Below are 25,230 nucleotides of genomic sequence, written 5' to 3'. Positions count from 1 at the left end.
CGCCGGGCAGGGAACACCCCCCACCCCCTGCCCGCCACCGGGACTCGGGGCTGGCACCTACGACCGGCGGCTGCCGGGGCGCCCCGATCGGCCTGTCCCGGCGGTGAGCGGCTCTGGCTCGCTGCTCTTTCCTGATCTCTTCCAGACCCTTCTCCCGCTCCCAACTGCTGTTTTCGCTCCCTCCCATTCTTCCCAGTGGCATTTTCTTTGTTTAATAAACACTACTGTGTTCGAGGCGCCTCTTTGAGCGGGGCTGCTGCATCTCCCTCGGGATAGGCAGGGGAAGCGAGCGGCTCTCCCGGAGCCCCGCGTCCCGGCGCCATCCCCCGCGCCCTTCCTTCCCCCAGTGCCCAGCAGCAGCGCCCGCCCTCCGGCCGAGCCCCCACAGCTCCGCCGGCACCGCGCCGGCCCGCAGCGGGACGCGCCGTCCCCACAGCCCAGCCCGCGCCTCCTTCCCCGGGCGCGGGGCCCCTTTGCCCGAGTCGTGCCCGCGGGAGGGGGGTGACAGCAGCATCAGGTGCAGCCGGGGCCAGCGGCCAGGGCAAGCCCGGCCCCCGGCTGCCGCCTGCGCGCTGAGCGGCTGTGCCGGGCCCGCCCTCGGTAATTGGGAGGAGTCGGGAGAGCAGCGGGCTTCGCCGGGGATTTCCAGCCCGAGCGGGCGGGAGAGGAAGTGCGGGGCGGGGGGAGACGGCGCACAGCGGTCGGGACTTTCCGCCGGGCTGGCGGTCGCCTTCGCCCGGCTCCAGCTGCCGCCCGCCGCCCCGCTCCCCGCACACGCTCGCAGGTAGGGCGGCCGCGGGGCTCGGCTCGGTTCGGCTCGGCTGGGCGGCGGAGAAGGACGAGGAGGGAGGGCGGGAGCTTCGCTGCCGCCGTGGCGGCGGCTCCCGCGCGGGGCTCCGACACCGGCCGCGCTCGCCTGGCCGCTCTCGGGCGCTCCGGGCAGGGGGACGGGGCCGGGGCCGGGCGGGCGGCGGGAGCCGGGGGCGCTCCGGCGGGGTCACTGAGCGCTGACCGAGGCATCTGCTGCCAGGCAGGGGCCGAGCGCGCTGCACCCGCAGCCCGTGCTGGGACCTCGGCGGCGGCCGGTGCCCGGGGATAGATCAGCCTGCGGCGGAGCGGCGCGGACTCTCCTGCCCGGACGCACTCGCACTCCAGGGCTTTGCAGGTGCCCCTTTTCGCTTACTTATTCCTGCCTCCCCCTTCCCTCCCCTGCTCCTCTCGCTCTGTGCCCCGCTCCCCGCGGTGCGTGTGCCCGTGCGGGGAGCGGAGGGAGGCGAGGCCGGAGCGGAGCCGGGAGCCGCGGCGGCGCTTGCGGCGTTTGATGTGTCGTTTGAATGCAGAAGGCTCGTTCGCTCCTGGCTCCCTCCATATGCAGTGCTGGGGGCGGGCCGACGGCCTTTAAAGGGGCATTGCCGGCAGCGCCGCGCCTGGCGCGGAGCGCGGTCCCGGCTGCGCGTCCCCCCGGCTGCCGCTGCGGCGGAGCCCCCGCCGCTCCCCGGCCATGGGGCTGCGCCCGGACCCGCCGGAGCTGCCCCTCATCGGCGCGCAAGGAGTTGTATTTTCGCAAAGTCCGCCTGCCTGCACCGGCGCTGCGCTATCCCCGTCTGCCTGCCGTGAGCGGAAAGAAAAGTGTTTTGTTTTCACGCCATTCATTTCATGCGCTGATTCGCGACGCCGCGTTTTAGCGCGTTGAATGAATCGCCGTGTTGTAGGTTTGAAAAAAAAATCATGAATGTTTAAAAGTTTATACTGAGTCATTCCTCTGCAGATTAACCTATGACTGACTCATAATCTGAGAACTGCAGTGGCTTGTAAAATAGGAAGGTAAGGCATTTATGTATTGATTTATTTGTGTCTTTTGAGTGCCTGAGATCTGAATTACCCGCAGAAAAACAGGAGAAATTGTATTAATGTTAAGAGGCATAATCTCATGTTCTGCCGATCAGAGCTTGTGTGTGACGTGACAGACTGTATGTGCTCCTCCGCGTGGATCTTTACCACGCATTAGGGCATGTTTCATCTTTTGCTGTTTCTGTAGTAGTAAAATGTGGGAAGTTCCAGTGATACAATTTGAAATATGCTGTCTCTGGGTCTGTGACTTCTCTAGCTTGTTGAGATCTGAGCCTTATATACTTTATATTGTAATTTACGTGTTTTCTATTTCTTGAGTAGAACAGTGTGTTTTTCCTTGCAGATTTGTCCCATAGGATGCATGTAGCATTACTGAGCACTAATCTGGTCTTGCATTCATAGACTGGAAACGAGTTTAGTGCATGATGCAAAGGTGTACTAGCAGTGTCTAGCTTAGGCAAATGAAATAGTATAATTTGAAGTAGTTAGTAAAAATCTGCATTTAAAATGGCTATTGACTTGCCTAGAAGCCTGGATTAAAAGGCTGCACTGATGGTTGTTCACAACTGGAGAGACCATACCATATACTGCATGTTTTCCTTTTAAATGAGCCATTGGCTCATACCACATATGGATTGAGATCTAAATGCTATTTGTGGAGATTAGGGAGAGGCTATTCAATTAAGGCGAGAAATACTTGACCATTTGGACGGAATCAGTTTTTTATGGCTGCACTGGGAAACCCCTTGTCGTAGAGCTTGGTCACGGAAACAGTGATGTATCATGAGCTTGGGCATTGCAAGCAGGCAGCACTAGGGGGTTTTAAAAGTTGGGTTGTTCCAGCACAAGAATGGTAGGTGTTTTACTGAAATATGACTTGGTGAGTTGCTTCTAATAATAGCTGGACCTAGAGTATAGAATCATAACGTGCATTCAGTATCAACACAAATTAATTCTAATCCAACGGGGGTGCTAAATGACTCAGTCTTTAGACTTTCCTGAAGTCCTCCTTTAATTAAGTTTGATGATACCAATTTTGAGAAACCATTCTTGCATGGATTCAGAGAATTTGAGTATTGTGTAAGCATATTTACTGTTGGTGCATCAGCATCAGTGACCAAAGATTATGTATGAAGTCTTACTAGTCCATGTTAATACAGTTTGTCTTTTAAATGATCTTGGGATCATGTTGTATTTTAGGTCTTTACATTGCTCTTGTCCATAATGAACACTTAAGGAGAGAAGAGGAATGGCTTCTTGGTACTGAAGTCCAGCTGTTCTATAGTAGATATAGTAATGCTGAAAATACAAAAAGCCGAAAACCTTGATTTTTTATTGATAAGCAGCTGATCATAGTTCTTCTTCAGATGAAAAGGCAGTTTAAAAATAGGAATGAGTTAAATCTACTCCAGTATCCTAAACTGGCCTTGTATGAATAGATACTGTAAAATTACATCATTCTGATCTCTTAGATGATGTAGTTACTGGATTTTTACTAGAGTTTTTAAAATTATGAGTATTCTTATTTTTTTTTTAATTATTTATTAGAGTTTTTTTTTGTTATGATAGTGTTTCTTAGTTGAAGGTGCTGCATCTTATGATGTGTGAAGATTGCTCTTTACATGTTGGTTTCACGTATCTGTATACTGGTGCACAGTTCCTTTAAAGAATTGCCAAGGCTTGAGTTTGTGTGTGTTCGTTTGTTTTAAGCTGTGGATACTTTCTGAATAGAATGCTTGTATTTGAAACCTCCTTGAATTTTTGGTATCTGACTCAGGAACACCAGAATTGGTGGGAGAAATTGGAGATTTCAAAATGAAGTATGGGGAAAAGAAGCCAAGGGAGGGAGAGTTGTGTGGTTTTTTGCAGCAGAATAAAGGTGTGATTGTAGCACCAAAGGGAGTGCTGTACTTGCACCAGGTTTTATCTTAAACTTTTTAACCTGTGGTGATGAAGTGTGCTGTAGAAACTATGGTAGTAAAGGGCTGCCAGAGAGAATGTAACTGGTTTCCCATGCTGGAATCCCATGCCCTCATAAATGGATAATTTAAGGTGAGTATATTTAGTTTTGACAAATCACAAACATTTCATTTTTTTGATCTTTTTTCTTATGGCAGGAAGAGGGACTAAAGAATTGGGAGAAAAAGGGAGTCACCTTATAATGAGCTATCATTAGGTGCCCACAATGTAGGGAGATATGTTCTCTCTCTCTTTTTGTAATGGGAAAGAAGAGAAAAGGAAATAAATGTAAAAAGACTCTCAGGATATCTAAAGGAAGTAAGTAAAGTATCCAGTGGAAACATCTTAGAACTTCAGGAGAAAATGAAGCGAAAGGTGATTTGGTATTGAGAATTCCATAGGTGTATGAGAGAGGGAGAAATATTTACATAGTCTTTGAGGGGGTGTTTGTTTTCTTCACGTAGATCTTCTCTTCTGGAGCCTTCACAGAAAAATATCGTTGCCATTGTGACTTCAAATTGCTACTGACTGTTGGCTTTGTAACTAGGTTAGCAGGGCGAGTGTCTCTAAAATTATATACAACAACTGTAGGTCACTAATCCTCTCCACCCCCCAAAAAATGTTAAGCCTTTGATTTCCATGCTGTTGTTCTTCCCCGCTGCTTTGCTCTGCATGTATAAAATGTGATTTCAGTAGAATTTCAAGTTCTGCCGTTCATCCAGTCAAGACAGCCTGGAAAGCAAAGTCTCAACATGTTTGTATGTGCAGAAGTTCAGTAGTGTGTGTGTGTAATGGATTCCATCCCCTGCTTACTCCTTCTACTGCAATTTGGGGTGTTGTGTACTTGGACGTCAAGATTTGAATTTTTGCCAGTTGCAGGCTATAGAATCTCAGTGGGCATAGCAGGAACGCCTTAAGTTGGAATATTTCATAGTTCTGGTATTATTTTATACAGTTTCATAAAATGTTGATTTGTAAAATAGTTTTCTTTAATGTGTAGAGGAAACATTCTGTAGATTATTTGCCATGATAAAATTTGCTACCAATTCTGTAGTAATTTAAATGCTCTGAAGTGAATCTTTTAATCCGCAAATAGTAAATGCTTCTCAAAAATATTTGTGAAAGAAGTCATGAATCTTCCATTTTACATGTTTTAGTGATGACTGTATGGTAGCTCATAATTAGAAAAATTTAACATTTGGAATAATACTGGGCTTTTGTCTCATGTTTTGGTTTCTGCATTAATGTGAAAAACATATTTTTGTAGATAAAGTAAGATGTGTACAAGGAAGACAAGCTCAAAATGCCATGAGTCGTTACAGCTTTCTTAGCTGTCTAGGAAAACAAGTAATTTGGATTTCATCTGCCTTGAAAAGTGTGTTGCAGATGCTAGTGTAAGATAAGTGCCTTCCTGGCTGCCACTTTGTTCTTGCAAGCTTTGACATCTGTCAAGAAAGAGAAGATGGTCCACTGCAGGTGCCAGTGTAAAACCAGGAGACCTGGAGGCTGGGCTTTGGTTTTCTGTCATTCCTGTAGATGTGTGTCCTTAGGTCTTTCAGTTAGGGCCAAACCAACAAGGGGCTTTGATGTTGCAGTGCTGAGTGATGTGACATCATGTCCGAGTCCCTGGGGCAGAAGGGGGATTCCAGTCCAAGTTTCCTGCTTCCCTGGGGAGTATTCTCATCACCAAACCACAGGCCAGTTGAGAGTAGTGTCACTTCCTTCTCTTGAAACTTTTTGCCATGCCAGGAAAAAATCAAAACTCAGTGTGCCTAAGAAACAGAGTGAGAGGAAGCATGATGTCTCAGTCAAGTGGTTAGGACTTTTGTTAGGATTAGCAGGATGAGTCTGCTGATGCTTCAACCGCTGTTGTTTTGTTTATTGTTTTCTCATGCATTTGAACTTGATGTTCTTCCTGAGGTTATCAACCTTGTCAGGATGTTTTCTTAAGTGTGGCATATGTGCTGGGAAAGAAAAGAGAAACTTGGGTGTTGTGCAGGTTTAGGTGGTAGCTGACTGGGCTTCTGAAAATAACTTTGATGCAGCTAGTGGCTTGTTTTGTGTCTAGCTTCTTGCTCCATATACAGACCATTTTCCCAGTCTGTAATAACATGGGAATAGTGGTACTTTCCTATGATCTGAGGACATAAAAATGATGAGGTGCTGAGATCCAGCAGGGCAGTGCAAGCATCATCTGTTGCTAAAGTGAGTGAATTGCAAGTGCTGAGTGGAGGCATCCAGTCCTGCCTCTCTGCAGAGCTGTGCCATCCTGCACCGTCAGCATCGTGGGACAGGAAACAGCACAGCACTTGCTTTGCTCTTCCATTGATGCCCACAGCAAACATGCAGTGTTCTATGAAGCTGAGTGTACAGGACAGAATTTTTTCAGTGGTAGTTGTTCCGGTGCTTGTATTTGTTCCTGGCTTTCTCCTTTGAATGTTCTAGAAAAGTAACATTTTTTTACTTATTTTATGGAGCCAGCTCGCACGGTACTTGTGCCACTTTGCCACAGCAAAGCTCAGCTCATAAACCAAATTTTAGCAATGTGAATGGATTTTGTTTTGTAACCTCATCTCTGTACATGCGAGAGAGAGATAATTACAGCAATTATTAGAGGTTTTTATAATGAAGATCTTCTGTGCTGCACCAGATTGACTGTGCCCACTCTGTGTCTTTACACAGAGAGGAACCTTGTGAGAGTGGGTTGCTTTGTGTGTTGAGGCTTGTAAATTAATGACTCGCAGATGTAAGTCTTGATTTTTGCACAGGAAGTATAACTTCATAATTTTCATTTAACTTGTTCTTGTTTTAATCTCCTTTAAACCATCCCAAGTGACTCCTCTTCCTGCATTTAAGCTCTTCAGTTACCAATGGATTGCTCTTGTCTGTGCCATGCTTCTCTTCCATCGTGTTTGTCCAAACAGTATAAATACTCTTAATTTCTCCAGCTGGTCCTTCTGATTCTTAGAAGTGACTTATTTTGACCTGCTTTCAGTCAGATTTCTCACAATTTTGGAGTTGCTAACGGATGACTTTTATTCCAAGGAGGTTTTGTTCTTGCACTTGAGCAAAGCAACTGCAGTCTTCCCTTTACTTCCATTTATGTAATTTTAATTTTTTTTTCTTGAAATACCTGTTTCCAGGATTGTACCTATTTTCACACTCTGGCAAGCAATTTCTGTCTGCAAAATCCACTTTTCTTTGACCTCTCTGTAGCCACCTGCTTCTGTGATTCCCTCTCTGCCCCATCTCCCACTCCAGGTGAATTAAAATACTCTTCTCTTCCAGGTCACCAAAGATTCACTGCAGTGTACCCTACTGTTGTCTGAAATATATAGGTCTGTGATTCTACACTTGCTCTTATTCCATCCTTTGTACTGTCCTCTTTTCTGTTCATCTCAAGGATGTTGTGCTTGGGAATGTTTTTATCATTACAGCTGTTGTGGTTGAACTTGGTTAGGATACCAGTTCCACATCCAATAGATGAAGGTAAAAGTCCTTGTGGTTGTAAAATGCCATGTTCTCAAAATGTTACCATGTGGCAGTTTGAGTAGGAGGAGGTTGGATACCTAAATAAAATGAAGACTGCTGAGTTGCATGTGTGCCTCTCTGGTAGTTTTGGACCCCTTTGATGCAGTAGTATTTTCATTGCGTTCTCCAGTTTAGTATTTTGGTGGGGAACAGGGAATAAAGGTTTTGTGCTAATTTCATTTGAAATTAATGGCATGCAGCATCACTTGAAGTCAGTAGTATCCTGTTCTCTGTCAGGAGTTGAATCATGTTTCTATCTACAGAACCTGAGCATGCTATAGTTCAGATTAGCAAATGCATCTCACTACTCACCCATGGTGTCAATAGGTGATGGAAATGCCAATGAATCCTCTGCCATAGTTCAGCTAGTAGATTTTGCTGTTGTGTTGCTCATGCTGTTTGGCAGGTGGTTTTTGCAGCAGTGTGGTTTTGAGCATGGACAGAAGAATTCTCTTGCAATCTCTAGGAAGTTAAAACAAGTTTATTATTATTTGAGTATTGACTTTTATCAGATATTTTCACTAGTTGGCACCATATATTTCCCCTATTCCTCTTTCTTTCTTGCAAATTCCTGAGAACTGCACTTTCGTTTTGAAAGAGATTTAGACATGCAGCCTTCAGTATTTTAGCCAGTAAGATCATGAGGGAGTTTTGGGGAATTTACTCTTTTGGTAGTTTGTGTGGTTTGGTTATTGTTGTTGTGTTGAGGGTTTTTTTGTTTGGTTGGTTTTGTGTGTGCTTTTGTTTGCTTTTTAAAGACAGATTTAGGACAAGCAAATAAATATCTACCCACTGCATTCTGTGTATTTTTGCAGAGAAGACTCTCAAAATAAATGAGGAAGAAGCTTGGAATTATCTTGTTTGTGTAAATAAAGCTTTTAGTACGTATAACCAAAGTATTTTGCAGAATTAATGACTAAGATTTTGGTGGTGTTTTTGTTTGGTTTTTTTTGTTTTGTTTTTTAATATGAATTCTCAGTATATTAGTTGACTGTTTTGAGATGAGCTTGGGCAGACAGGCTTTGAAAGTCCTCTGAGCCATACATAAAAAGGCAGTTATTCCAGAACAAGTGTCCATGTGCTGAGTTAATTGGAGAAGTTCAATGTAGTTGAACCCTTACTTACAGTGTTGTGATTTATAAAATGAACATGGAGGACAAAAGGCAGTGAAGAAAAATTGACTTCTTATGTGTCCAGTTATACATAAGTTCTGTCATGTCTGTTGGCAAGAGATAAATGATGGATGTTTACAGCAGGCATCATGCTGCACACTTTATTGATGCTTACAATAAATTGCTGCACATCTCCCATAGAGTGTTTTGTAGCAGAATTGCAGCCTGAAGATGTCTGGGAATGCATAACTTCATAACATCATCTTAGGTTGGAGTTTGTCAGTGTTCTGTACACTTCAGAGGTAGTGACATCTCTGTTTTCCTTTCTGAGGGCAAGTTGAAACATGCCTAAGGTAGCTGGAACTGCTGCACAGTTATTGTTGTTTGGGGTTTTTTTTTACCTTTCTAACTAAAATCTTCCTAAAATCTTATCTCCTGGTTAAACAAAGGTCTTGTGTACTTAAGAAATTTCTGTCTGAATGTGACGTGGGTATGTGCAGAAAAAAGGACTGTGATTGTCTATGGAGAAATGGTTTGGCTTCTCTTGTAGCTAATCAGATTTTATAGGGTAATAATTAGGCCATGTGCTAAAGTACCAGTTGTTAACACCTCCAAACTCAAATATTTGTCATGTTAAAGAAGGGGGAAAATTGGTGAGCTCTCCATTAGGTGGTGCTGCTGGGATTGAAATATTTATATACCCAATAGAAGCAGGCTTCTGCCTAGAACTATTTCCATGTCTGTATTTTTCTTTTTAAGGTCTTCTCTTTATTAAAAGAAACTTTTCAAAGGCAGGAATACTTGCTAAGGTATGGGGTTTTTTCAGTTTGAAGTGATTAGATAAAACACTAAAAAGACAGGCTGTCATCATAGGAAGGAAGTATGGAAGGAATCAATCATATGCATTGTGTGTGGGTGATTTAGATTTTAGCAGCTGCCTCTGTTGTAGCTCTCATCTGTGCAAGTGTTGACTCTGTTATGTTCATGCCCTGCTGCCATGTAGATGGGGATACTGTAGCATTAAAGAACTGCAGTCTCGAGAAATATTTGATTTAAAAATCCCCAAATTAATTAGACTATTACAGCAAAAATGCTCTTGTGAATCTTTTGAGTTCCAATGATCTCTTTTACCCTGTCTACTAGCATTTCATTTTAAAGAGCTGTGTTGTAACTTAAACACATCATGATGGTATTTCTTTGCCCAAGCCCTGGCTGACTACTGACTTCAGAAAAACCTAAGGGAACAAAGATGGTGCCTACACACAGAAGCACTGAGTACCACCTTAAATGCTGTAGGTTGTCCCCTGTGGTGTGAAGTTGATGTCAGAAAGTATGAGATATGGCTAAACTCTTTATCTGCCAGTTCTACATAGGACTTGGCATCTGGGATTGTACTAAGCACCTGTGATTAGACCCTTGACTCTCTCTGCAGTAGTTAGAGCTGAGATACGAACTAAATTAAAAGTGAATTTGTGAAGTACTCCTTGCTGGTAGGGTTGCTTCAAAGATAATAGAATGAGGTTGCTGAGGTCTCTGAATTCTCCCACACACAGGGCTGTAAGTAGGAAAAAAACCCCCAAGTTTAATTTTTAGAAATGGTGTTGGCCAAGAGCAATCAAGTTAGTCAAACTGGGTTCTCTTTGCATACAGGTAGAAGTATTTTTAGTGTGATTTACAGAAGCAAGGTAACTATAACCAGCTAGCAAAAAATGTTTAGTAGTATTAAAAAGCACAGAGCGAGAAATGCAAGAGATGGGTTTTTTTATAGGAAACTGAGACTAATCCCATTTTCTTTCTTTTGAAGAAGGTGTAGCATAGCAAAAATCCACTTCTTAGAGTTAGAAAGTTTAAATAATTTCAGATCTAGCAGCTGGAAGCCTAGCTTAACACTCTTGACCTGAGTTTAACAGCTGTTGAAGTGGTGTGAGAGAACCAGTGGGTGTCACATGCTCTCTTTCTGTTTTCAAAGAGAAATAGAGAAGTTTGCAAAAATCTTGGTTGGCTTTCTAGCCTTGACCAGGATTAAAATGTGTGATTGTCAGATGCTGTTAGTTCCTCAAACTATAACAGGTTCAAGTAATAGGCAGGGGGATGATTCTTCTTGATCTTAATAATTTCTTTTGGAATAACTCAGTGTGATAAGTGGGAAAATGGACAAATTGTTGTGTGAGAGAACTTGGCCATTAGTGTTTTACCAGTTTGCTAATAATAACTTAGGGCTGGCTAATAATAACCCTTAAAGGGGCAGTTAGAAAATATCAGCTGTGATGTCCAGCCATACGACGTTGTATCAAATGTGAACTTGTCATTTCTTGGTTATGTGATTGGCTTGATGAGTGAGGCCAAAGCTGAAGGTGGAAACCAATCAGGAAGGAAGAAAATTGTGCTTGGTCACCTTGAATAGAAAGCCTTGATTTTGACACTGTCCAGGATGGTGTATGGAGAGAAGGCTAATAGTATTCTGCACTGTTTTAGTAGATACATAAAAATTAACAAAACCCAGCCTTGCTTCCTCCCTCCTGCCTTGATTTTCAAGTGGTTAGGAGACTGACTGTTTACAGGCTAAGATTTGGCAATTAAAAGGATTTGTCACTGCATTTTGCTGTGCTTAGACTCCAGATTGAGGAATAATTGTTGCTTCTACAGCCAAAATGGCATCCAACAGCATATCACACTGTCATGTTGATCAGAGAGGATGTAGTCAGGGAAGGGAAGAAGTGACAACATACTGTAGTATATTGAGGTAGTGTCTTGTTTATTTTTAGGCAAAGAAGGTAGTGAGGGGAGGCCTAGGGGGAGTGATAAGAGCAGGGTTGTGATACACCCACCAAAAATGAGTGGGATGGTATATTTCTGCTTTAAAAAAAAAGAAGAAAAAAGTAGTAAATGAATGACCAAACAGGAGATTTTGCATAAATGAAGGATTTTATTTGCACAGGTATCTTTTGAGAAATGAGTGCATGTCCTATGCGCCTAGGCAAGAATTTATTGGCATACAGGAAAGCTCTTGATAATAAATATGGATAGCTGTCCTGAGTTATTAAATGAAATGCCAGAGCCTGATGTTAAGACTAGATGCAATGTGTCAGGCTTGATGCTGTTACTGACACTAAAATGAAATCATGTATCTTCATCACTGCAGAGTTGGCCCAGAGCTGCAGAGTACTGGAACTCACTTCCTACCTTTAAACCAGGTTTAAATCACTGCTGAACGTGAGTTCTATGTTATATGATGTTGTGAACCATGATTTTGTCATGATTTTAGGTTTGGGTTTGGTTTTGTCTTGTTTTGTTTTTTGAGTTTTTTTCACTCCTGCAAGCATAGTCAATTTCAAGGAAAAGGTGGGAAGGCCAAATAAAGATGTACCAATATCTTAATGTTATAGTCAGTTACCAGGGCTCAAGCACCAGAGCCTATTGCCAAGTATTGCGTACATTAAATAAGATAGAAACAAGAGCATTTAGTGAGTGTTTTAATAACGTTTCTGTATGGCCTTATTCCCTGTTAGAGCTCCCTGAGCCCATATGATGCATTCCTTAAACTGATGTCTCTCTGTTCTTCTGCTCTCTACTCATTTTCCTGTAAATAGAAATATTTTTAAGAAAGCTTTAATGTTTGGATACAAGTGACTTTTGAGGTGGTGTTTCCTTACAGCTACCCTACTTATCCAGATGTTCACTGCAAGAGTAAACAAGCTAGTGTACAATGGCTGTAAATGAATACAGAAGAGTTCAGCTTCCATTGTTCTGAGATGATGCAGGCTATTAATCTGTTTTTACTAACTAGGGTAAGCAGTGACTTGGGGTCATTCTTCCTGCAGATACCCACTGTGCTCAATCAGTCCTCTTTGACAGTATCACAGTTTTGCTGTGACTGTGGCAGAACTAGTTAGGCAATCCAAACTAACTTTGGAAAAGCAGGCAGTGTGAGAATTGAAATGAGGCTGATGAATATTCAGCATTATGTTGACTGATAGAACTGATCTGCTGCCAATACCAAATGAGGGAGAAATGAATGGGGGAATAGATGAAACCACTCTTAAACCAGTGACCACTGCCTGCAATCTGCCCAGATGTAATTGTTTCTGGTGGCTGTCTAAACACAGAAAGCTTCAGGGTTGTCTCCAGTGTGTACTCAGACTCAGGGGTAGTTGGACTGGAGGCGTGAAGTCTGGGGAGACAGTGTGCCATACATGGCACTTTGTTTGCAGGCAGAGCACTGTAGAAAGTCACATTACAGAATTAGGAGTCTTTCAGGTGGGGAGTGGTGTTCTGCCTGCTTTCATCCTCTCCTTTTTCTCATTCACCAGAGGCTTAGATCAGGGGCTGTTCTGTAGGCTGGAACACAACTGTTTGTTGCTGCTGCAAGGATTTGCTTTTCTAATTCATCCTTTATCTCTGCTCTAGGTTTTTTATTAGTATTTTATTTCTTGTGTGATTGGTTTGTTTTATTTGGATTTTTTTTTCTAATTTGTACTGTGAGTTTTGTGTTTCAGATTACTGTACTGAGATTCTTCCCTGTACCATGTGGAGGTACAGCATTAGAAAAGAATTACTGAAGCTTCTCTGCCATTATGTTCCTATCTGAATTGAGGCAATGGGGTTTATGGTGCTACCTTAGCTTATAAGAGTAGCTCCAAGGGTTCTGAACTCTGTAGGGCCATCTTGCAAAGTAGCAGATTAAGCTTGCTCCAGCATGATTTCCAGATGTTTAACATTGTAGGAAGAGCTGTTCTTGCTCTTGAGATTTGAGTGGAAGGCCTGAGGCAGACCCACAAAGCCAATATTTTTCTGTCTGTAGTTTTTTAGTAAGGCCAGTCAGCAGTGCAGCCTGCCAGTTCATGGAGGGTGAGGACTTACATCCATGTGTGGATAAAGATGGTGAAGTCCATGTAAGTACAGCACTGTCAACACTGGCCAGAAGAGTCTGGTTGCAGGTGAGGAGCAGTGTTCATTATCCCAGGAAACAGAGCTGTGCTGCTGTTTGCTCTCCATGTGAACTGATGGACACATGGGGAACTGTGCTGAGGACCCAAGAGAATGCTTTAGTAATTACTACATGGAGATGTTGCTTTTTACTTCAGCAGTGCAGCAGCATTGCTGGTCTTGGTCTGTATGTTGCAGGCTTAGAACTTAGGCCTTCAGATGAATGGGTGCATCAGCAGATAACAGAAAGGAACATGCTTTCTGTTTTCTGTTCTGCATGTGCTTTTTTTGTCTTTCTCCATAATTACAGGTTGGTTCTGTTGGGCAGTGGAGGCAGCCCCCATCCCTAGGTTTCAATTCAAAAAGAAGCATATAGTTACTTGAGTCAGAAGACCTTTCTCATTCATTCTTCTGTTACCATCAATGTGGCTTTTGCTGGCAAATACATAGGTAAATTGTGTATGAGAAGAAAAATGAGATGGGATGTCTTGATGTACTGTGGGGGATGAGACTGTTTCAATAGAACAGAATACTTTAGAAAGTATTTGCATCACCAAAAGCAGATAAAAAAATAAGAACTATAGAAACAGTTCTTCATATATTGCATTATGGAGTGCCAGCACTAAGGGTTGGCTGAATATGAACTTAATTTTCTGAATTTGAGCTTCTGATCGTGTGTCCCCCTAAATGTTTTGTGGCCTGCTGGGAAAGTTGTTTTGCACTGTCATGGTAATAGAATTATACTACTACAGTACTAAAACAAATATGATCTCTGTGCTTTTGAAATTTAACACATAGGCTTTAGTTTATGAGCAGCTTCATAATTTAGTCTCTTTTAGAACTCTAATCCTTATACTTGTGTATGTATGATCCATGACATTAATTAAAAAATAGTTATTCAATTTCCAACTTCCAAAAAGTTGTGTGATGAAAATGCTTGCTATTAAGTATCATTCAAAATATTTTAAAAGCAGCAACCAAAATATAATTTGCATTTTAAAATTGGTAATTTTTAGCAGATTAAGAAGAGTAGTGTAACCTGTGCAATGTTTCGAATTTACTCTTTGGTTTTTAAATATAATCCTGAAACTTTTATGAGCCCTCTGAAAACTGAGGAAGGATTCCTTCATTTAAGCTACTTTAGTTAGTAAACTGGATTTTATACAGTAGTGGTGTTGCAGCAAGTTTTCCTTCTTAAAAGAAGGAAGGAACTCCTTTCAGTTCATTATTGACTAATGATTCTTGGCTCTCTTATTAGCTTTTACAAGTAAAGTGAAAATGGAAGAACTAAAATGGAATCATACTTTCTTGTAAATACCTTCTGACTGGCTCAGTAGTTTTCTACAAGAGTAAAACTGGTTCCTTAAACTACTTCAGTTCTTAGTGTCACAGCTCAGAAATGGCAACAATGTGCTAACCAAGATTTTATGCTGGCTAATATGTTTTAATGCCATTTGGTGGTAGTCTAAAAGCTACCTCTGTTTCCAGTGTTCACATTTGCATCCTTTAATATCAGAGTGTAGGTCTTTCCTGTGCTGAGAAGGTTGAAGAGCAGTAGAGCTGTGTTGTGAAATGGAGTGTCACCTCAGATAGTTTCTTTTCTTGCTTTTGGTTTAGGTTAACAGAAGTATCTTTACATCTGCAGTTTCTGGAAATTTAAGAACACTGTGAACCTCTGGCCAATAAAAATTTTCCCATTATGTAAAACATTCTTGTAGATATTGACTCACTGATGGCTTCCTCCATGAAGTAAACAGACTTTTGCAATGAATTTTCTAGTGAACTGGTAGGTTTCAGTGCAGCTTTTTGATTTGCCTTAGTTTGTTATGGTTTAGTACAGCCTTTACCTACTATTTTTCTTTTTTTTTGCCTTCAGGCTTGTGAGAATTGTTTCTGTGTATTAATAGGAGATGCTTGAAACCGACTTGACTTGTTTGTTTCCCAGCAGGAAAGCCTGAGTGCTTAGGCTTTAACTGAATCAAGACCAGCTCTCAGCAGTGGGAAACAATATATTAATCTGTTGGAGCACAGACTGCAGGCTTGTGTGTCACTGGGGTTTGTGTTGGGAATTTTTTTCATGTAAACAGGTAGGTAGGAACAATTATTCTGCTGTGTATGTTTTTAATATGTATGTTGAGAAACCTCATGACAGTTGTGTGAGTTGGGTTTTTTTTTTTTTTTTTTTTTGTGGGGTTTTTGGGGTGGTTTTTTTGGTTTTTATTTTTTTAGTATTGGTATCATTGCATGACAACATGAAGTACCTCATTCTCCTTTGCATTTTTACATCTTTGAGTTGATGATATTTATTTTAAAAATCATCTTCAGTGCCTGGGTTTGGTTTAGTTATGAATGAAGGTGATACCTCAAAAGTCAGAACAAGTTTCATTCTCATTTCTGTAAATAAACCCTCTTGTAGCATTGTTCTGTCTTGTTGTGTGCCTTGCACACAATCAGAATGAACTTTTTGGCAAGTTCTGCATTCTGCTTATGGACTTAAGTTGCATGATAGTATATGGAGGCTGGGTTTTTTTGTTTCATCAGTTGTACTTGCAAGGAAGGTAAGCAAATTATTATCTCTATTTCACAAAAAAATCTTCCCCTCAGATGTTTGATTTCAAATAGATTAAAAACACGATTAGAACTCATAGGTGGTAACCAGCTTCCTCAGTCAGCCACAGCCTAATTTGGAAAACTGCATTTAACCTTACTTGCAAGAGGAGAAAATGTCCTGAATCCTTTAGAACAGTACCTTAAATATGTTTGGGGTTGTGCTTTCCTTCCTTGTTCCACTCTACTTTTTCTGGAGTTGAAAAAGAAATTATGCTTCTAAAAAAAAAAGTTAGTCCTGTTTGCCTTCAGTTTAAGCTTTAAATTAGGAATGGATAAAAGAAGTGAAACGTGCTCCTTTCAACCTCTTGAAGTGAACCTAGGAAATTCGTCAGTCCTTCAGGTGAGTGCTGGGGATTGTGTCTTTGCAGAGGAGCAGCAGGTGATGCTCTGGGACTACTCTGGGGCTTTTTCCTCGGAACAGGTACAGCTTTATAAAGCTGGAAGGTAGAGAGGCTCTTTCAAAATTCTCTGTGGAAAGGGATAAAAATTAAGCTTTTTGCTACACTATTACTAGACCATATGTTGAGCACTGTGACTAAGAACTTCTTGTTGGTAATAAATTATGTGAATTAATGATGGTGTTTATATATAGAAGTTCATGTTCTTGTCACAATAAGTTCTTTTTGTAGGTTCACATAACAGTATAACAAGTCCTTTTTAGGTTGTGATCTAGAAGTAGCATCTGAAGGACGCAGGAAAAGGAAGTAGTCTGCTGGAATAGTTGAACATTCTTTTGGCCTTTTCTCTTTCTCTTTTACTCTCCCACACAGGACCATGAACAGTTTATGAAGCAGACTTACTATCTTTCTGTAAGATTTTTTTTTCCCTTGGCCACGTTTTCTAAGTTGGTGTTAGTTGTTTGGTGGCGTTTTCCTAAGAAATCTTGTGTGCCTCTGTGCTGGTATGTGAAAGCCTAGTTGCTTTCTGGCAGGCAACACATGGCTGTCTTGAAGTAATTTTCTTTGTCCTGAAGCAAAACAGGTTAAGAAGTGTTAAGGTGCTAGTCTTAGACTAACTGCACAAACCAAGAAAACAAAGATCTTATTTTCCTATTTATGTTTGGTTTTTAGGGGAAAGGGATATTTTTAGTCCTCCTTCTTCCCAACTTTGAGATATAATTGTTTTTGTGTTCCTTATTTCTAGTTATTTTTTCACTTTTGACAGTTCCCAGCTTAAGACTGGAGTCCTATTATACAAGGTAATACATATGAAGAGATGGGAACTTGGTAGATGCCCAGGTAAGATCAGAGAAGGGGGATCTGTTCCTCAACAAAGGAGAATAGAAATATACAGAAGTGCATTAAGTCACACAGAAAGTCTCTAATAGCTTTTCTGATTTCGTTCTTCTGTTTCAAAGCCAACAGGCCTCGCTTTCCCCTTTTCAAATTTGTGATCATGTTTTTAAAATGTTGTATGTTATGTGATCTGCAAACCAAGGAAGGGATTTGAAGCTGAAGATGACCTTTAGTGGTAAATTCTTTTCAGTAGGTAAAAATTGAAAATAAAACTAACCGAAACTTTGTTTGGGAGCCTAAATTGGGTATATATTATCCACTACAGGAATGTCAATGTTAACTAAGCCATGTTAGAAGAAAAATTGTAAAGTTGCTGTTTCAGTGCACGGAAACTCAGGAGCCCCTGCAAAGAGTAAGCAAAGGACTTGTGCACAGCTTTGAGAAATTAACCTCCCATCTGTTGGTGGGGGAGTGGGTAGTAGTTGTTTTCATTGTATCTGAGTCTATACCTATGTTGCCCATTATACTGGCCTTATAAGGGAAAAGAAAACCTTCAAACATGCCCCTAAAACCAGCCAGCCTTAGCACTGCTTTAAGCCAAACCCCCGAAGGATGCATCTCCCTCCAAACTCTCCCATTTCCTTTCTGCTCATGCCCATATAACACGCTCTGATTGCTGGTACTGCCCCTCTCCTGGGGGCTGCACAGGAAGTGGGGAGGTGCCAGAGGGCTGTGGAGGTTTCTGAGCTTTCCCTGTCATTGCCAGCAGGTGCTCAGCCCTGCCTAATGTTCCAGTGAGGCTGAGCCAGGGGAGACTGGGCAGGATGCTCCCCCAAGGAGGACCTGGATCTCCAGGAATAATAGGTTGCTGATGGTAGGCAGCTGGGATGGGCTAAAAGATCTGGCCTCGAGCCTGGCTCTGCAGGATGCAGAAGGAAGGAGGGGTGGAAAGCAGTGATGAGCCGATTGTTTCAAATGAGCCAACAACTGGCTGAGTGACACCGAGGGCTCCTTGTTGCTCCCTTTGCTCTTAAACACAGCTGTGGGGGGAGATGGAGGTAACTCAGATTGGGGATTAGATTTACAGTGTCCAGAGAGGCAGTGGGCATAAATTAAGAATAAAAAAGGATGAAATTCCATCTGAATACCAGAAAAGCTTTTGGCTGGGGATGTGCTCAAGCACTGCAACAGGCTGCCCAGTGTGGTGGTACAGTCACTCTCTGCAAATCCTCAAAACCCAATGGGTGGCTGTGCTGGGCAGCTCTGCCTGACTCTGCCTGGGCAGAGGGGACGGGCCTGGATGGTCTCCAGATGTCCCTTCCAACCCCACTGCTTCTGTGAAAGCTTCTTTAATATTTGGATGCATTCTTTTGCTGCTGTTGTGGAACACTTGGGGAATAATTACAAATGCCCCTGCTGGGCACTTGTCTCACAAATACTGCTGTTGTGTAATCACGGCAGTTTTAATTGTATAGGGAAAGCATCCAAGTGCTAAGTAGTTAATTGACTAAACTCCCCAATTTAACAACCAAAGCAAAAAAAGAACCCACCAGTGTCTCCCCCTTCCCTGAACTGAGAAAACACCAAAACATCCTAAACCTTACAAGACATTTTGATTTTAATCCCTTAAAATATTACAGTTATGAGGATTAAAGGTAGCTTTATTATAACAAAATTATTTATTTTCCCCTCATTCACTCCAGTTTTTCCACAAAGTGCTATTCCCAAATTATCCTGTGAAAAATGAAATAAAAAGCAGGCAGGAACATGGGGAGGAGCAGCAGAGAAAATGCTAAGTGATCCCACCAAACTCTGCAGTTTATGCCTTTCAGCCCACGACTAAGAAGTCATGAGATGATTTGAAAGAACTTTGCTGTAGCTGTGTTTCTTTGCTGGGCTTTTTCAGCCCTCCCCTGATTGCATTTTGCACAGCCCTCAGAAAGACTGCAGTGCAGTAGTTGGCAAGGAGGGAATTACTAGGAGGGAAAATCAAGCTGTGGTGGCTCCTCTTGCAGTGTGGTGTTGCTGAGATCTGCATTTTGGAGGAGGTAATGAATGGCTGCTGTTGGGTTTCCAATTCAGAAGTCTGGAAGCTTGCAAAAAAAAGGATGTGGATAAGTTTCCATTAAATGTCCCTAGAGTGTGCATGGCATGCTGGACAGCCACTAAGCTTATTGATGCAGTGATTTGGGTTTTCTTCTTGATACAAAACACCTGCAGTTTCTGCCTAATACTTTGTTTTTAATCCTCTGTGCTCAGACAGTGGAGAATAAGGTAAGGTACTTTTTGTTGACTAACATATAAAGGATAATGGAAGTAATTTCTATATGTTGTAGCATGCAACAATAACTGTGCTTGTTGGAAAGTAAAAGTTTTGATTGCCTTTTTTATTGCTTGTAATTCATTGAAATTCTTTGTCGTAATTTCCCTGAATTATCTAGTGTATTCAAGTTGAGAAACAGTTATGTGTACTTCATTAGTATTAAAAGATTCATTTTTAGTCAGTTTTCACTTTGGTTTTCCAATATAATACGGAATTATTTTCAAGATCAATTATTTTCAATTGTTCTGAGAATGTTCCTTTTTTTTATGTTAATCTTAGGAGCTAAATCCCCAATCCTTTCTATGCTTTACCAATGTATCTGGATTTTATTTTTTTTCATGCCAGATTTTTAAGGGCGTAGCACTGTCATAATGCTGCTGTTCAGCTGTGGAGTGCACTTTTTTAGTAAGAGTGAAACTTTGGAGGCACCTTAATTCTCTGTGGTTTGGAAGGGGTTGGTTGGTGTCTTGGGAGGGAAAGGAGAGGCTGAAAGTGCAAAACTCCCTGCACTAAATTCAGATTTATACCTAAGAATACAAAGGACCAGTGGCCCAGGGTCATTGATGTGATGGGTGTCTGAAGTCAATATCAGAGCTAAGAGTTTTAGAACTTCTGTTTCTTACTGAGTTAATATGTAAGTGTTTAGTACAGAAATTTGTCCTGCTGTCATGGCACCTGTCGGTATGATGGGCTGGCTTGTAATTTATATACTGTTTTGGTGGGGAAAGCATGCAGTTGCAGATCTCCTTTTTGTTTGAGTAAGCATTTATTCTTGGAGTTTTCTGTAAATCTCAGTGCTGGGCTATTTTTCCAGGTACTGTGTTTCTAGAATGAGGCAGATTGAGCTTTCGTTGGCCTGTGTGTGTTTTGCCAGAATCTGTAACCACTCATTACAGGTTACTTACTGTGATTGTGGTCCAAAGTAGCATTGCTGCTACTTTGTTAGCAGCAGTAGCCTTTCCTTTCCACTTCCCGAGGACCAAAGGTGAATTGTAGCGCATGACCAAGATAAAAAAAAAAAAAAATCAGAAAGCCATAAAACCCCCTGTTTGATAGGCAGGCAAGTTTGTGGCATTCCTCCTTTGTGGCTAAGCGCTATCTTGGTCTCACATTACAAAGTCCCACGCTTCAGCTGTGGCAAGGGGAGCGAAAGCCCCGGCGCGTGTAGGGTCAGGTAAGCATTTCTGTGACGCTGCGACCTTCCATAGGCAGCTGGGTGACGGCTGAGGCCGGCCTGGGTGACGGCTGAGGCCGGCCTGTGCGACTGTGGCTGCTGAGGCCGGCCTGTGCGACTGTGGCTGCTGAGGCCGGCCTGTGCGACTGGGGCTGCTGAGGCCGGCCTGTGTGACTGTGACTGGGGCTGCTGAGGCCGGCCTGTGCGACTGGGGCTGCTGAGGCCGGCCTGTGCGACTGGGGCTGCTGAGGCCGGCCTGTGCGACTGGGGCTGCTGAGGCCGGCCTGTGCGACTGGGGCTGCTGAGGCCGGCCTGTGCGACTGGGGCTGCTGAGGCCGGCCTGTGCGACTGGGGCTGCTGAGGCCGGCCTGTGCGACTGGGGCTGCTGAGGCCGGCCTGTGCGACTGGGGCGGCTGAGGCCGGCCTGTGCGACTGGGGCGGCTGAGGCCGGCCTGTGCGACTGGGGCGGCTGAGGCCGGCCTGTGCGACTGGGGCTGCTGAGGCCGGCCTGTGTGACTGTGACTGTGGCGGCTGAGGCCGGCCTGTGTGACTGTGACTGGGGCTGCTGAGGCCGGCCTGTGCGACTGGGGCTGCTGAGGCCGGCCTGTGTGACTGGGGCGGCTGAGGCCGGCCTGTGTGACTGGGGCGGCTGAGGCCGGCCTGTGTGACTGTGGCGGCTGAGGCCGGCCTGTGTGACTGTGGCGGCTGAGGCCGGCCTGTGTGACTGTGGCTGCTGAGGCCGATGCTGTCCCCAGCTGTGTGCAGGATGACAGCGGGGAGCGCGCTGCCCGGCTGGGCCCTCGCTGCCGGCCCGCCCGGGAATGTTGCTGCCCTGGCACCGCGGAATAGTGCCTGGCTTGGCCACAGTGCCCTCCTGGACTCTGGGCTAGGTGGGTGCAAAGCTCACTCACAAGAGCCGAGTGGCTGAAATCCCTGTGAAATGTGCTTTGGCTGTGAATTGTACGTGGCCAGGTGAGGTTGCTGCTAGGCCCTCACAAAATTTGGCCTTGATATGTAAGGGTGAGAGAGGCCGTGGGGATGTCAGACTTTGTGTGGTGGTGACTTGGGCATTGTGATAGCGTTTGTTGAACTTTACTGTCATGTTTAAGAATGCACATAGATATTGATGAAGATTTGTATTAATTTTGGATCATTTTCTTCTTTTTCTCTGTGCTTCTAAAAATTCCAGGATCAAACAAACTTCCCCAAACTAAGTTGCTTACTTGTAATGACCTCGTGGAATATTGTTGTGGGGTGTTTTGCTCTGCAGAACACTTAATTACTTTCCCAGAATTGAGCTGGTGTTTTCAAATGGAATTTATCAGACTTTCCAAGAAAATGCCACTGCTTTGAAGATTTTTCACAGTCTCTAATGACCCGCAGTGTATCTGGGTGGAGAAGTTTTTGTGTGTGCGTGAAAGCAAGAAATTATAGCTGTGATTTTAACTGTGCATGCCCTCCTTTAATGCTATGTTGTTGAGTCATTTGTGAGCAATAGTGGAGGAGAAGAAAACAATAGTTTAAAAATCATGTTGATATGTTTTGTGTATTGTTATTTGTGTTACGCATAGGTTATTTTTAAAGTTCATCATTAAGAATTACTTTGATGGTCTAATGAAACTAAAGAAGTAACTTGATAGATTCTGAGAAGCCTGTTACAGTGTTTTTGAATGAAGGTAATGTAACTCAAACTCTTTCTTTCTTCAGGGCAAAGAAAGAAACCAGGCAGACTGTAGCAAAGCTCCCTTTATTGACAGGAGTAAAGAGAGCCCTATCAGAACATTGAGAAAGCCTATTCTTCTTTCTTCTCAAGCTGCGGATCAAATGAGATTCAAATAAAACGAAGGAAATGTAAGCAATCAGAGAGTCTTCCAAATTTGGGGGAGGTGTGGGAAGAAGAGAAGTATACAGATTGGATCAAGAAAGCTGCTGCGTGGACTTTGGAAATCAAGAGCTTTTATTTAAGCTAACAACTCAGTTTTTCATATTATAGTTTCTTCATTTGTCTGTGAAGGAGAATTGTTACATGAGAAGGAGCATATAATTTCCAGACTGATAGAGAGTTTATCTGTTAGCAGGTAATTAGGGAAGAGGCTAGAAAAAGCAGTAAGAACAGAGGCTGGGCAAGAACTGTAAAAGATTTCAACCTTTATGCCATTCTGGCAGCATCTTTGATACCGAAGAGGTATTTAAATGGGAAAGGGTCCTGTAACCTGTTCTTAAGGTGAACCTTTTCTAAAGGTTAGAGCCAAAGAAAATACTTACATTTAATGGAATTGTGTTACTGTGAGTTTGGACACTCACCTTTAAACTTCTAACGCTTGTAACTTGACTTATGTGTTACCTGAAATTGTATTCACATATATATGGCTTGTTCTTCAGTGGCACTGCCACTGCTTTCTGTGGCTCTGATATGGTGAAATCCTTTTGTTTTTAATGTAAGGTTTTTTTGGCTGTGGGGAAAATTCTCACATTTGTCAAACACAAAAAATTGACAGCATTGGATAAACTCTGAAGGAGATTTATTTGGAATTACAGTTTGATATACTTTTTCTCAAAGGTTTTTTTTGCCGTGTGTTTGAGTGCATGCCTGAACTGGGCTCAATCCAAACTTCATTAACTTGCTAGGTACTGGTTAGGAGAGGAATTGCTATTACATTTATTAAGGATATAATATTCTTTTTCTTCTCCTAAAGCATGAATATTTGGGTAGAAGAGAACATTTTACCTAAGCAGTCTTGCTACTGCTGTGAAGTAGGGCCTTGAAAATCTGTTTTCCTTTGGTTTTAATTCTAGTCATGCACATAAAATTTCCTCCTCTACTTCAAAAATGGAATACAGTCTTTTGTGCGAATGAGCAGTTATTTTGATGACCTTGGTCTGAATTTTCATGTGCAATCCTTTCAGCAATTCATCATTGCACTGCTGATATGATGAAAAATAGATTTTTACAATATATTCTCCTGGCATCTGTGTTGTTGATTTTTTTTTTTTTTGGTAGTGCATCAAAGTAAACCTTGAATGGGGTAGTGGAGAACTTGATTGGAATTACTGGTCAAAACTGAGCAGATGATAGAAAAAAGGGGCTATATAAAGGGAAGTGTATGAGTACAAAAATTTTGTACTAAGAAAGATGTTCTCTTATGTGCCTATTACATTCAGCTTAGGCCACTTTTTTAAAAAAATATCTGGAGATGGTTTTAAAAAACTGGGTGATGACCTATCATTAAAGATGTAAAATTTTCTTGTGGGAAGTGAGAGAAACTTAGGATTGTCCTCTCTCGGCTGAACTTTAAATACCATGGATTTGCCTTAATTACAGCTGTTGCCAGCCCTGTGTCTTGTGTTAGTGCACTGATGAAGTCCCTTATTTCACTGAGACACAGAGGCTGTTTGGATTGATAACAAAGCTCATCCTTGTTCCAAAGTGGAGTAGCCTTCACTGTTACTAATCTCAGCTATCACCAGCACAGCTGTCAGTGAATAAGTATAACTGGTGCAGTCAATACCCTGGAGAATAAATTAGAAAAGTAGTAAGACCATTTAAAGATAAAAATTCAGTGTGAGTTTACATGTACCTAATTTAATGATTCTCTATTTTTCCCCCTGAATAACTGTCTTGAAAAATGGAAAATTGTTTTTAAAAACCCCAAGACAAAGAAAACCCACTTTTTGACACTATGATTCTTGTCTAACCTGTAGAATTCACTGAGATAACACTAAGAATTTGCTGGTCTTGGCCTCAAAATAATTGCTTGTAGATTTAGCAGATGTGTAGAGGAAATAGAAGTCCATGACACATACTTAACAGAATCTTCGGAGCTGCCTTTTCCCCCCTTCTTTTTTTCCCCCTCTTGCCTATCCACTAGTGTATTGGCAAGCATAATGCTGTATAATGATGGAAAAGAGTTCCAGGAACTGGTTTGAGCCTGGCTTGATGGATCAATATTACAACATTTTTAATGTATTTTGTGACTTCATGCTATATTGCAGGAAGTGCATTTATATATATTCTGAATTGGATTAAGTTTGACACTCCTTTGGAATCTTGTAAATGCTGCCATAAAAGAACTTCCAAAACAGTGTGAAGCAGGTTGAAGAAACAAAGATTGTTCTCAGAAGCATTTATAATGTTAAGGTGGTAGTTCTCCTTATATAGAGAGATGTAGGTTTGTCTTTTAATATTACACCTAGTGTTTTCAGGTCCTGAAGTTGCTTCCTAAGATAACAAAGCATCAGTGTACAATTTAGTTGGAAAGTATCATGTTAAAAAAAAAGACTCTCTTATGACTCTTTAGGAAGTGTGGGCAAGTTGTTTCTTTTTGTCCAGACTTCTAGAAGGGTTTAGAGTGGTGACAAATCTTGCTAGAAGAGTCCAGAAATAATACTTCCTGCTGATGTAGAACACATCAGGCAAAGGATGCTCTAAAAGGTAAGCAATGTTTTGCTTATTATACAGTTTAGGGAGAAACAAAGTGATGAAGTCTTAAAATCATGTAGAAATTCTGT

The 25,230-nt window shown here is 42.3% G+C and overlaps 1 protein-coding gene across 1 annotated transcript in view; it reads left to right on the top strand.

Annotated features, from left to right (window-relative positions):
- Positions 1 to 670: 670 nt before the first annotated feature.
- Positions 671 to 25,230, top strand: part of TRAF3 (TNF receptor associated factor 3) — a 64,337-nt gene continuing 39,777 nt past the window's right edge. Inside the window, exons 1-3 of the mRNA XM_084208624.1 lie at positions 671 to 784; positions 1,031 to 1,165; positions 1,769 to 1,824. The gene's annotated coding sequence lies outside the window, so the exon portion shown is untranslated. The remainder of the gene's footprint in view (positions 785 to 1,030; positions 1,166 to 1,768; positions 1,825 to 25,230) is intronic.

This window comes from Fringilla coelebs, assembly GCF_963513975.1.
Source record: "Fringilla coelebs genome assembly, chromosome: 6".
Taxonomy (NCBI): Eukaryota; Metazoa; Chordata; class Aves; order Passeriformes; family Fringillidae; genus Fringilla; species Fringilla coelebs.
Note: the sequence above shows the minus strand (reverse complement) of the source record. Positions and strands in the feature narration are given on the sequence as shown.